The sequence below is a fragment of the Squalius cephalus genome, assembly GCF_949319135.1.
Source record: "Squalius cephalus genome assembly, chromosome: 4".
Lineage (NCBI taxonomy): Eukaryota > Metazoa > Chordata > Actinopteri > Cypriniformes > Leuciscidae > Squalius > Squalius cephalus.
This window is the reverse complement of record NC_137125.1, coordinates 17,806,005-17,820,517: the sequence shown is the minus strand read 5'-3', so window position 1 is coordinate 17,820,517 and position 14,513 is coordinate 17,806,005.

Genomic DNA, 14,513 nt, shown 5'->3' with positions numbered 1-14,513 from the left:
TTAAAGACTCCAGGGGTGCGTTTCCCAAACAACGACGTAACTCGCTGCTTAACTACCATAGTACGATGCATCGTTGAAGAAATCAACTAGCTAGTCACGACTGTTTCCCGAAACCATATTGTCGCAAAGTGGTCGTTCAACCACGTTGGTTTATGACGTCACGCACGTGGTGGAGTAATAACTACTTTTAATGAATCTGTTTGAGATCGAATTAACACTAGATGTTTTGCTATAAATTACAGACATGGCATCTGAGGACTATTTCTAATTTTTCTCAGTTATTTTGCTTTATTTCCAGATTCAATAGTAGAGCACGTTCGCACATGCGGACTCTTCAAAAACGGTGCTTTAAATCTCTTGACAAACTAAAAGACGTAAATGACATTTGTATGTATTCTAAATAAAAGACACAGGTTGTAATGAATGTCAGCTTGCTTTTTTTTTCTCAAGATGAGGATTTATTAAGTCCACATGTCATGCAAACTAGAAACTATGCTTCTAACCACAGGTCGAGAGCTGTCGTTCCAACTGCACAACTTTGCGATGATGTTTGCAAATGTTCATTAGAACGATGGTTTCGGGAAACACCAACTCGTTGAACTATGCTGATAACGCCGAAACTTGCGAACATAATTGGCTAATGATGCTTTTGGGAAATGCACCCCAGAACGATAACATAACATTTTATGAGACATCACGTCCACAAAGGTTAGTCACATTATTATACTGTGGTGTATCTGCATGGCTCCTTTGGATTGCAAGCCTGTTAAAACATTAACAAATAAAATTTAGCCTTTAAACCTGACACTATGTTTTCCTTTTATCAGTCTTTTTGTATTATATTAAGCTTTTCTCTCTCTTAATGTATGTCTATGAGAGAGAGGAGATAGAAGGATGTTAATCCATTTATTACTTAAAGTGCATATCTTAACATATCACAATCAGCATGCGTAGTTTTCTATTGACTTAAACATTCCGAGGTTTGATATTTTAGATAATGACTTTCATTAATAACAACACCGCTGTATAACAAACTACTGAATTACAAACCTGGACTGCCCTTATGAAAATTAACCATGGTTTTTTGTAGTAACTATGGTTTTAGTAAAAACATAGTAACTACAAATTAACCATTGTTTTACTACAATAACCTTGGTTTAACCATGGTTTTTTTGTAGTTACCATGGTTTAACTATGATTTTTGTATTCTTTTTTTGTGAGCATGTTTTTGTTCAGTCCAATGTAAATATATCTGCTGTACATATGTTGCACTGACTTGTTTGGTGAAACATAAAAAATAAATGTCTCAACAGCATACGTGTATCTGCAAATATTTATGTGAACAATCAGTGTAGTTGGTTAGACAAAAATCTGGTGATATGAATGAAGTGTGTGCCATTTTGTGGTGAAGTGTGCAACCAATACTATATGTAGTTTTGGTTGCAGTGCTTCATTTTGCATGATATATTAGGTATTTTGCAGTTTGGGTGTGTGGTTTTGTAAATTGTGTTAAGTATTTTAATAAAACCAGGAAAAAAATAGTTTGCAAAATTGTGTGTTAGCAATTGAAAAAAAAAATTGTTCTCACATCAAGGGTGCAGTGATAGGTCAAATTACTGTTTCATTCATGATTGGTTGATGTATTGAGTATTTGGCATAGCAAAGACGCTGATTGGTCGAAATTGCTTCAGCCTGGATCAGACTGGTTTTATTAAAGGTAGGCAGGCATCCAACAACACACGCAGATTATACGATTTAATCCATTATTCATCACTACAACAGGAAAATACTATTATAGTCACTTTAGATGCAGAAAAAGCTTTTGACAGAGTCAATTGGAACTTTTTATTCACCACATTACAAAAATTTGGATTTGGTGAGTCGTTTATTAATTGGATTAAAATTCTATACACAGCACCTTCTGCCACAGTCACAACCAATGGACTAACATCACAAAGCTTCACACTGCACAGGGGGACTAGGCAAGGATGCCCACTCTCTCCTTCTTTATTCACCATCTTCATTGAACCCTTAGCAGCAGCCATCCGTCAGAACCCACTCATCAGAGGAATCCATACACCCCAAACACAACATAAGATTAGTTTATATGCTGATGACATTTTACTCTTTTTGCAAAATCCTCAATCATCTCTGCAAGAAATAACTAAAACCATTGATTTATACTCTACAATATCAGATTATGCAATAAATTGGAATAAATCTTCAATTCTTCCACTAACTAAATGGGATGTTGCAGCCCAGGTATCACCCATTCCTCTATGCACAGGCCACATCACTTATTTAGGCATTAAGGTTTCCTCCAGGCTGTCAGAGCTGACCGGACTCAACTTCACTCCTCTACTGAAAACATTAGAAGACGACCTTCACCGCTGGCACAACTTACCCCTTTCCATCCAGGGCAGAATAGCTATAATCAAAATGACAGTACTTCCAAAAATAAACTATTTTTTCTCAATGATCCCAACCCAACCTTCTCTCAATTGGTTCAAATCTTTAGACTCCATCATTACCCGATTCTACTGCAAAAATAAAACACCACGGATAAAATTAAGCACTTTACAAAAACCCAAATCCTTAGGAGGATTAGAAGCACCGCATTTTTACTATTACTCACTAGCAAACCAACTTCAATACATATATAAATGGATTCACCCCACTCAGTCAGACAGTACATGGCTAGACATAGAACAATCACTCTGTGAAAAATTGAAAAAAATATCAGACATCCCATTTCTTAGTCAGTCCATTAAACACCACCCATGTTTCAAAGCATTGACAATAGCCTCTGCTCTGACAGCCTGGTGGAAATATCATCACATCACAAACTCCAATCAGGCCCCATCTGAACTCACCCCACTCTGGAATAACCCTGATTTCACAAGCAACAAAAAAACACTCAATTTCCATAAATGGGCACAAAAGGGCATCTCGCATTTAAATCACATTTTTCAGTCTAACAACTTTGTTTCATTTTCTTACTTAGTCCGGGAGTACGGTATCGGGAGCAATCAATTCTTGAATTATCTGCAACTCAAATCAGCTGTTTTATCCAAAATCAACAACAGAACTATCAATATTCACCTTCCTACCGCAGTAGCAGATCTAATTAATATATCCTCCCCGAAAAAATTACTTTCCAAAATATACAAAATTATAGCTAATTCAAATAAAACCATAACTTTACCAACAATCAAATGGAAAGAAGACCTCTCGATTGCTCCTGATACCGACTTCTGGACTCAAATTTGTAAAAATATTTATTCCATGACTAAAAACGCCAACCTTCAGCTCATACAGTACAAGACTCTTCACAGAACACACTACACTGGGGAAAGGCTGGCTAAAATGGGATTCACATCAGGAATTTGCTCACACTGCTCACAAAACTGTCCGGACACATATATCCATGCCACATGGCACTGCACGCCCATTAAACACTTTTGGAAACACGTCACTGAATCCCTATCCCGCCTCCTGGGCTGCCGCATCCCATTATCCCCCTCACTCTGTCTACTAGGTGATCTATCAACTCTCAATCAGGAAATAACAAACAAAAGGATGCTTCTTGTAGCCTTAGCCATCGCCAAGAAAACTATCTTCTTGAACTGGAAATCCCGAAACACTATTCACATAACGCATTGGAAAAATTTGCTCATAGACTACATCTCCCTAGAATATTTTTCACCTCATAACGATTGTATATCGGAACCACAACACTCCAGATCAGACCTCATTCAACTATTACAAATCTGACACACTCATCCTGATTAATTACGTATTCATTTATTATTATACATTTATACAAGGTTTTGGTAATATTGTGAGTATTTTCATTATTATAATTATTATTGACATTATGGTTATTAATATTTTCAATATCATAGAAACATTTAGCAGTGATGGAATGATGGCGATGTGATGATAATTTGCTTGATATAAGGACGGTAATGGTATAATGTATATCATAAATGATTAAAAATAAATAAATGAATAAATAAATGGATAAATGAAATGATGATAATAATAATGACATAAATATATAAAATATAAAAATATAACCAAATCAAGTCAACACCTAACACATACCACACATGATTTTAATGCACCAATTGCTGATTTTAATGCACTACACCTTCTTTTAATGCACCACCTTAGCATAGGCATACATACAAATAGTAACTGTACAGTGAATGAGAAGAAAGGAAAAAAAAAAAAAAAAGGAGAGAGAGAGAGAAAAGAAAAAGGGGGAAAAAGAGAAAAAAGAGGGTGAAAAAAACAAACAAAAAACATGCACACTGACACAGAAACTAGGAGAGGTGTGGTATGTGTTAGGTGTGTGTCACATGTGTTGGATGTGTGTCACATGTGTATGTATTGTTATTGTTGGTATTATTATTATTATTATCATTACTACTGTAACTATTATTGATATCACTGTTGCCGTCACCGCAAAGTGTTATCATCATCGCCATCTTTAGCATTACTATCTTTAGCATTACTATTATTATTATTGTTTTTTTATTATACTATTGTTGTTGTTATTATTATTATTATTGTTGTTATGGTTATTATATTATTATTGATATAACTATTGCAATTGTACTGTCAATACAAAATATTATCATCATCATCACCATATTTAGTATTACTATTATTACTGTTGCTATTATTATTGATATAAATGTTGTTGTTGTTATTATTATGATTATTATTGTTATTATTGATTTTATCAATATCAATATCATTTTTTGTGTGTGTTAGTATGAGTACCAATACTGTTATTGTTATTATCACTATTATTACAATGTTATATATTATTATTATTATTGATATTACTATTGCCGTCAACATAACTTATCACCATCCTTAGTATCATTATTGTATTATTACTGTTACTGTTATGCTCTCCTTGGGTTGCCACCTCGTCGTGGTGGAGAGCCTTGCGTGTTCCGATGAACCTGAGAGCGATGCCGTCTGGAGCTGAAGCTCCTGGTAGGGCCACCCATGGCGGTAAGGTCGAGGGGGAGGTTCCAGACAAAGAGCGACCCAAGGGATATACCATCATACCTCAACAGAGAAGGAAAACTCTGTACAGAAACCCTCGTGAGCCACTGCCTTGTGGTTAGCTCCAGGGAAAGCAAAGGCTAAGGGAGTAAACCCCAACAGAAAATCAGGAGTGGAGCCCCTCAGGCGGATGGTGAAGGAACATGTCACTATCTGGCAACTCCTGCAGCTGCGCTGACACTGACTGTATTGGCTCGCCTTTCTGTCAGACCCTGCCAGCAAAGCCGAGAGGGGGGTCCTGACGTCTGGGCAACCCAGGATCTCCATATTATTAGCCCAGGCCTGCACCTGGAGAGGTCACTCCAGCTGCACTGTCTCAGTGCAGAAACAACACGGGGAGCAGCAGTCTACCAGTGATAAGTCATGGCTCATTTGGCGTCGAGCCGGGCGCTAGGGGTTGCTCCCGACGGTGGGAGGAACCATCGTGCTCCATTGGGTCGTTACCGCCCGCCTTAACCCGGGCAGCCCCCGGGCAGTTAGGTACTACCCCGCCACAACCTGCTTGCTTCATCGGGTGCATGGAGCTTAGACAAAATCGACAGGCAGGTTGTAAAACCCAGCACCAGGAAATAAAGAAATAATCAAAAGACCAAAAAGCCACCAGCCCTGTGGCTGGCAACCTGGAATGTCAGAACATTGTGCCCTGGCCTCTGTGACGATCTTCAGCAAGTTGACGACGCTAGAAAAACCGCTATCATCAATCACGAGCTGTTAAGGCTCAACATTGATGTTGCTGCCCTTCAAGAGACACGTCTTCCATCCAGTGGAAGTCTGAAGGAGAGAGATTACACTTTCTTCTGGCAAGGACTGGAGCAAGACAAGCGCCGACTTTATGGGGTCGGCTTTGCAGTGCGAAATTTTCTCTTACCATCAGTAGAACCTCCTTCTCAGGGGACTGAGCGTATCCTCTCCCTCCGTCTCACAACCTCCTCGGGACCCTTAAACATCTTTAGTGGCTACGCCCCCACACTATGCTCCACAGCTGAGGATAAAGATGCTTTCTATTACGAACTTGAGGCCAAAATTGCAGAGATTCCACCGAAAGACAACCTGCTCATGCTCGGAGACTTCAATGCCCGGGTGGGCGCTGATAACATCTCCTGGCCACACTGCATTGGACATTTTGGCGTTGGCAAGCTTAATGAGAATGGACAGCGACTACTTGAGCTATGCTCTTACCACAACTTGTGCATTACCAACACCTTCTTCCCCACCAAGCCCCACCACAGAGTGTCTTGGAGACACCCCAGATCCAAACACTGGCACCAGCTCGACCTTATTGTTACTCGGAGACCCATGCTCAAGCACGTGCTCGTCACCCGCACGTATCACAGTGCTGACTGCGACACGGACCATTCCCTGGTCAGCAGCAAGGTGCGCCTCCAACCTAGACGAACCCATCGCTCGAAGCAGAAGGGCCGCCCTCGCATCAACACGGCAAGAACATCAGTGCCAGAGCTGCGGGAACGCTTCGCCAGGGCCATTGATGAGGCCCTGGAGGACTGCCCTGTAGACAGTGTTACGATGCGATGGGAGTACATCCGTGACACCGTGTACAAGGTCGCCTCAGACACCTTCGGGAAGAAGGTAAAAAAGAGTGAAGATTGGTTTGTGGCAGGGATCGAGGTACTGGAGCCTGCCATCACTGCAAAACGTACCACTCTCCTTGAGCACAAGAGACAGCCTTCTGCTAGGACATTGGCTGCCTTCAGAGAGGCACGTAATAACACCAAGAGGATTGCCCGAAAGTGTGCGAACGACTACTGGTTGAAGTTGTGTAGCGATATTCAGACTTCAGCGGAATGTGGTAATATCCGAGCCATGTATGAGGGCATGAAGAAAGCGTTTGGTCCCAACGCCATCAAGACTGCTCCCCTAAAATCTACTTCCGGCGAGATCATCACAGATCGCAGAAAGCAGTTGGAGAGATGGGCTGAGCACTACCAGGAACTGTACTCAAGAGAGAACATTGTTACTGACACAGCCATTCGAAATACCATGCCTCTGCCCATCATGGAGGAGCTTGACTCGCCACCCACCATCGAGGAACTTGGGAAGGCCATCGATTCACTGGCCTGTGGGAAAGCACCAGGCAGTGATGGAATTCCACCAGAGATCATCAAGGCAGGAAAAGTGAGCTCTCTTCTCGGCCACCTCCATAACCTCCTGCTCAAATGCTGGGAAGGGGGCATCATACCCCAAGACATGCGAGACGCTAAGATCCTCACGCTCTATAAGAACAAGGGCGATCGCAGTGACTGCAATAACTATCGTGGGATCTCCCTCCTCAGTGTTGCGGGGAAAGCCTTTGCACGTGTCATCTTTAACCGCCTACAACTGCTCGCCGATCGTGTGTACCCGGAGTCGCAATGCGGGTTCCGAGCAAAACGGTCAACAATTGACATGGTGTTCACCCTTAGGCAGCTACAGGAGAAGTGCCGTGAGCAGAGACGTCCCCTGTTCCTTGCCTTTATAGATCTGACCAAGGCGTTCGACATGGTCAGTCGGACTGGCCTTTTCACTCTCCTACACAGGATTGGATGCCCCCCCAAGCTCTTGAAGCTGATTATATCATTTCATGAGAACACGGTGGGCACAGTCCAGTATGGTGAGTCATCCTCAGACCCCTTCCCAATCAGGTGTGGTGTGAAGCAGGGGTGTGTCCTGGCGCCAACACTCTTTGGCATGTTCTTCTCCCTGCTCCTGCGCTATGCCTTCTGCAACTCCGAAGACGGGATCTTCCTCCATACTAGGAGTGATGGGAACCTCTTCAACCTTGCCCGCCTCAGAGCAAAGACTAAGGTCCGCAGGGTACTCATACGGGAGATGTTGTTTGCAGATGACGCTGCTCTTGCCGCACACACTGAGGGTGCCCTCCAGCGACTTATCACCTGCTTTGCAGATGCATGCACAGAGTTTGGCCTTGCCATCAGCCTCAAGAAAACCAACATATTGGTACAAGATGTCAACACCACTCCTGCAATCACTATCGGCGACCACACCCTGGAGGTAGTGGAGAATTTCACCTACCTTGGCTCCACCATCTGCAGCAACCTATCCCTGGATACCGAGCTCAATATTAGGATAGGCAAAGCAGCTACTGCCATGGCTCGACTAGCAAAGAGGGCTTGGGACAACACTCTGTTGACACTCAAAACAAAACTGAAGGTGTACCAAGCATGCGTCTTGAGCACCCTCCTCTATGGCAGTGAAGCTTGGACTCTATATTCTCGCCAAGAGCAAAGACTGAATGCCTTTCATATGCGCTGCCTCAGACGACTCCTGAGCATCACCTGGCAGGATCGTATTACAAACAGAGCCATCCTGGCTCAGACAGGTATGCCAAGAATATGTTCACCATCCTCACACAGAGGCGACTGCGCTGGCTTGGCCACCTGTGCAGGATGGATGACGGTCGTATTCCAAAGGACGTTCTGTACGGGGAGCTTGCCACAGGAACACGACCAACTGGACGGCCAACTCTGCGCTACAAGGACGCCTGCAAGCGAGACTTGAAAGCGTGCAGCATCTGCCCAGCTGATTTGGAAGCAGTGACATCAGACCGCGAAAATTGGCGATCCACCGTTAAGACTGGTGTCCTTCTAGCCGGAGAAAAAAGAGCAATGCAGTGGGAGGAGAAGAGGACCCGCCGGCAGCAAAGCGTTCAGCCTGCCCCCACTGACACCACCACTGCTTACACTTGCAGCAAGTGCCAGCGGTGCTGTCGCTCCCGTATTGGACTCTACAGTCATAGCAGAGTCTGCAACCAAACTACAGACTGACCTGGGTGCAGATTCTAAACCATTGTCTCTCGAAGACAGAAGGATGCCAACAACACAACATATCACTGATATTACTGTTACCGTCACCACAAAATATTATCATTATTATTATTATACATACTATTACTATTTAAATACTTCTACTGTGACTATTATTATTTGTCGTTGCTGCTTTTTTTCCCCCTTGCTGTTATTATTACTGCTGTTTTATTGTTGTTTTTGTGTTCTGTTGTTGTGTTCTGTGTTCACCTTATGTATAAGAAAAAAAAGAAAAAAAAAAGAAAAGAAATCGCTTCAGCCATGGAATTTTCCGAACTGACAGCTGGAAGCAGGCTATCGTTACACGACAGCAGCACGGTCGAGTTTATTTGAAATATTTAACTTGTATAATTTACGCTTTTTAATCTTTGACTAGTATTAAGTCATTGCGTGTACATAATATGGCGTTTGTTCTCCATTATCCACTATAAATGTTAAATGTTAACTTTGCTATTAGGCAACATAAAACTGATTGCCCAAGGTCGCTGCAGCCGTTACTGCATTTTCAAATAGATGGAGAGGGGGAACTTCAGATTACGAGCACCAGCACAACCATGGCTTCGCCCTCTTTATCGTCAGAACACACACACACACACACAGAGGCCGGACTCGAATTATAAGATGAAGAGAAGAGGAAATTCAAAGGTGAGTTTTATGTTTAACCAAATAACAAATGTATAAAGCGTTACAGCTACTCAACATGACAATAACAAGTGTAAATTGTGTAATTAGGTACGAATCAAGTCGGTGATATTAAATGTCTCACTTTCTCTGTCTGCAAATATATTTTAAAGCAATTGAGTTTCTGTGTCGTGAGTACACATTTAATAGGTAATTACTGTAAATGAATGCTTAACCAGAGGTACCATGCTGGTGTACTTTACATTAGTCCACAATACTGTATGCAGTTGAACAACGTGACTGGACACCACCGAACAGTGCACAGATAAAATAGTTGCTCACTCGTTCTCTGTGTTTAAATGATTGCGATTACCTGATTGTGCCCTAAGTCATATATAGGTCATTCATTTTAATAGAGAACTTTGTTGAAACTCAGCAAATGTGTCTTTGATTTTTAGATCATGAAGATGATGGGTAAACTGCCATCTTGTGTCCACTTAGCGTTTGTACTGAAAATAACTAGGCTACTTGTCTTGTTGCCAGGACAATTGTTATGGATTATAAAGTAACAAGCTGGGTTTATATTATCACTTAAATCTTAGGACCTGAATTACAAACAAAATAGATAATAGAAAGATCATATATTTTGTCTTTATAATACAAATAATAGGACTTATGAGTATGAGAATTATTATTATTATTATTATTATTCTGTAAGGAATGAAATGACTCGAGACTCGACTTGGACTTGTGACAAATGACTCAAAAGAAACATATTAAGTTAAATTTCTGTAATTTCAAACAGAGTTATTACAGCACTTGTAAGAAGTAAGATTATTTTGTTACTTTTAATACTGAAATCAAATGACATTGTGCTTTTAAAATGACTGCTTTTGTATTATGTTTGTGCATTTTTGAAGGATCTGAAATTATGTGAGGACTGAGGATGGGGAGCTACCTGTCCTTATTGCCTCATCTGGCCCGGATATTGCTGTGGGCTCTTCATTCACAGTGAGCCCAGAGCCAGCGACACCCAGAAAAAGGCTAAAAGACCTGGAGGACCTAATCCAAGAGATGGAGGAGAGAGAGAGAGCGGGAAACGACTGAGATGGAGGAGAGACGACTGAGAGAAATGGAGGAGGACAAGAAGAGCACAAGAGAGACAAGCGATAGAGGAAAGACAAGAACGTGAAGCCAGAGAAAGAGAAGACCGATGGCACCAGGAAGCAAGTGAGAAAGAGGAAAGGAGAGAGAGGGAGACAACAGAAAGGGATGAGAGATTCCTTTCCGTCCTTGAAATTCTTGCAAAAAAAAAAAATATATATATATAAGACAAAAACATCTTATGTTCATTTACACATTTGGGTTTTAAGTAAAGAACAAATATTTTAAAATATAATTAACTATATATTGGTACTGTACAAAAATCATAGGCAAAATAAAGGACATATGAACACAACTAATACTTTTTTTTTTTTTACGGTGCAAAATGGCTTCTTTAGGCAAACATCAGTAAGAAGATAGGGGTCAAAGAAGAAACTCTGTGAAGTTTATCAGATTACATTCATCAGAAGTTTTCTTGGGCTTCCTAATCCTTTTCCATTTAATTTCATTTAAGTTTAAGAAAGCCTATTCTACTGCTCAAGTGTAAAAGGAAATCACACTAAATTATGTTATACTGTTATACAATTATACCATTGCAACAACAACATCAAATGGTGGCATTAAGACTTTGCCACAATACTGTGTGTAGCAAGTGTCTTTTATTAAAGCTAAAATAGTTGGCCAATCATCATTTAAAACTGGAAGTTAACACAAATATGCATTGGTCGGATGAAACAGACAAAAAAAGGAAAATTAACAATCGTTGCAGGGGCTGAGGCTTCCGATATGAGAGCGGGCAAATTTGACAGCACCAGGTACACAAAAGGACCCGCCAATCAGAATCACACCCAGGAGGCAATGAAGAGAGAAAGGAAAGGGAGGAAGTTTCCTTTGTCTTCTTGAAATAATTGCAAAAAATAAGCTTTACAAATTATGAGACAAAAGCATCTTCTGATCATTTACACAAAATATAATTTATTTTAAATATAAAATATTACTTATTTTAAATATAAAATATTACTTATTATATATATAAAATATTACTTATATATATAGTGATTTTGTTCAGGAAATGTGCTACCAGGATGATGTGTTCCATTAAAACACAGTAGATCTAATACTCAATCATACTCTTTTATTTGTAAAATGGCAGCATGTGAAACAGGCCATATTTGCATGAGAATAGTACAGTATTGGTCAAATACTGTACTATTAGTACAGTAGTACAGTATTGGTCAATTTTTTTTTTTATAAATTCAATTCAATTTGATCATTTATTTGATCAAAAATACAGAAAAAAAAAATTACAATTTAAAAAATGGTTTTCTATTTTAAAATACTTTTTAATATAATTTATTTCTGCAATGCAAAGCATATATATATATATATATATATATATATATATATATATATACATTTGAGCTCCTGTCCCTGAGGAACTCTCTGCATATTTTATGCTTACTGTTATGAGACTATGTTCTGGGAGTCCCAACTCCACTTGCTTCTTGTGGAGTTCACGCTTACGTTGCCAGCTGTGTGAAAAGGCCCCGACAATATTACGGCATAGTCCGAGGGCGCGCTCGGTTTTTTGCCTCTGGTCATGCAATGCATTTGTGACAGCCAAGTTTAGATTGTGACCGAAGCAGTTAAGCCACGGCCAATGCAGGGACCTGATTGCGGCAGAAATGTTGGCAGCGTTGTCAGTGGTTATGGCTGAAAGTTTTTTCTCGTCAAGTTGCCAGTCCTGAAGTGCAGCTCTGAGCGCAGCAGCAAGATTGTCCGCCATATGACTCTCAGGAAAATACGTTGTTTGGAGGCATTTGGATTCAAGTTTCCACTCAGGTGTAATGGTGTGGACAGTCAGGGACATATATGGTGTCATGTTAACATGTCAGTTGTTAAGTTATAACTGTCTGCCTCTAACAGCAGCACTTGAACCTTGTCTCTAACTTTATTATATAAATGTGGGAAGGCTGTTTGTGATCAATGTTTCCGTCCAGGCAGCTCATACTAGGCATCTAGGACCTTTACCATGTCCTTAAAGGACTTTTTTTCCACCGTGTGGAAAGAGACCATTTCCTTCACCAAGTATTTTGTCACTGCATCGGTTTTACAACGGACACTGTCCCTTTTGTACTTTGTTGTTTTCCCAAAGGCCCCCATTATCGTTGGCTGCGTATAACTGGCGGTGGACCTAGTTGTTGTTGGTCCTGCATCGGTATCAGCGGGAGACGTTGAAACTGTTGCACTGAGTGAACTTGGTGCAAATGCATCCTCACAGCAGTGAGTGGGTGGTTGTTTCGGAGACGCGACCTTAGGTTAGAGGTGTTTCCATCTCTCGTGGTCACCATTTTATTGCACAATTTACAAATTGCCTCGTCAGTATTTACCGCCTCTTCCTTCTCATTAGTTTGGAACCTGAAATACTGCCAAACTGCAGAAGTCGTGTTCTTCTTCGAGATCAGGTCACTCTGTGCGCGACTTGCCATCTTTCCCCTCCCCTCTCTCTTTCTCATCCACACTGTCACATGATGACAACCACACATAAGCATTTATGTGTAAATGTGGCCTCAGATAGAACTTTTCTAAATATGACTGCAGGACACTCCCTTTACAGAACATTTATATATTTAACTTACTTGGTAAAAAGCCTCTGCAAACTATTTCTAACAGATTGCCAGAATTCTTCAATATAAATGTAGTGAAGTGCTGCTGTTGGGTAGCACCTTGTTTGCATGGGTTGACTCCGCCCTAGAGGCCCGCAGGTAATCAGCGTCTGATTCATACGGGTATATCAAGGTGGCTGTTTGGCCACCGGACATTGCGTTGATGTGTGACTGTTTCGCCGGCGCGTCATTTCTCTGCGTTCATCCTGGCTGGAGTTGCCGTGCGGTTTGTGGATAGGCACGTGGTGCTGAGTGTTTGCAGTCGTTGTGTTTTCATTCTGGCTGAAGGTGAGTGTGACGGTAGCTGGTTATTATTGCTCGAATCTACCGGACACTAAACGGTTAACCACGTAACTCTTGTCAGGTGCTGTGCGGCTTGTGGAGAAGCGCGTGTTCAAGCTGAGTGTTTACAGTGGTTGATGAACGCGCTTCGTTTGCCGTATACAAACGCACGTCATACTACTACAATAATCATCGCTGGTGTATTGCTGTTTGGCTTTCTGGTAAGTGTCTTTTTGGCTCTTGTGGTCGTATTTATTTTGAGTAATCTTTAGCCATGGGGTTATCTGTGTATTTCAGCTCGCCTTGGTATTATTTGGTTCTCACTCTGTGCTGCCGGACGAATGACGCGATCGCCGCATGTTGGTAGGTGTGATCACTGTATTATAATGATGAGCCAGTATGGTGTATATTTTAGTTCACATCCGGGCTTTTGCAGGTGAATGAATCTGCTGTTATAAAAGTACGTGAAGACTGCTGCTCGGATTGGGACTTTCATTGCTGCTGTTTTGTTCCCAATATCTTTTACTTTTGTTTGTTTTATTTCAATAATCTGCTGGCCAGTAGTGGCTCTCATGTGAGCACGCCCAGCATTTAATATATTTGAGTTAGTTTGCTTTATTATTGGGATAATTTAACTTCATTTATTTTGTTTGTTTTTGATCTCTTATGGGTTCGCCCGGTATTCCTTTGGTGAATAATATTTGCATTACTTAATAATTTTGTGAGTGATCCTCAGCCTGTCAGAGGAAAGAGGGTTGTGGGTGTTAGTCGGCCTGTGAAGTCGGGACAGGCTGGTGACTGTAAACCAATGTACTGAAAACCTTACTGAAGCCCATAACTGCAGGTTTGAGTGCATCATATATTTTGTTTTGTGATATTGGGTATTGTGGTTGTGCCTTGTAAATTAGAATTCATGTAAACTATTTATTTTGTT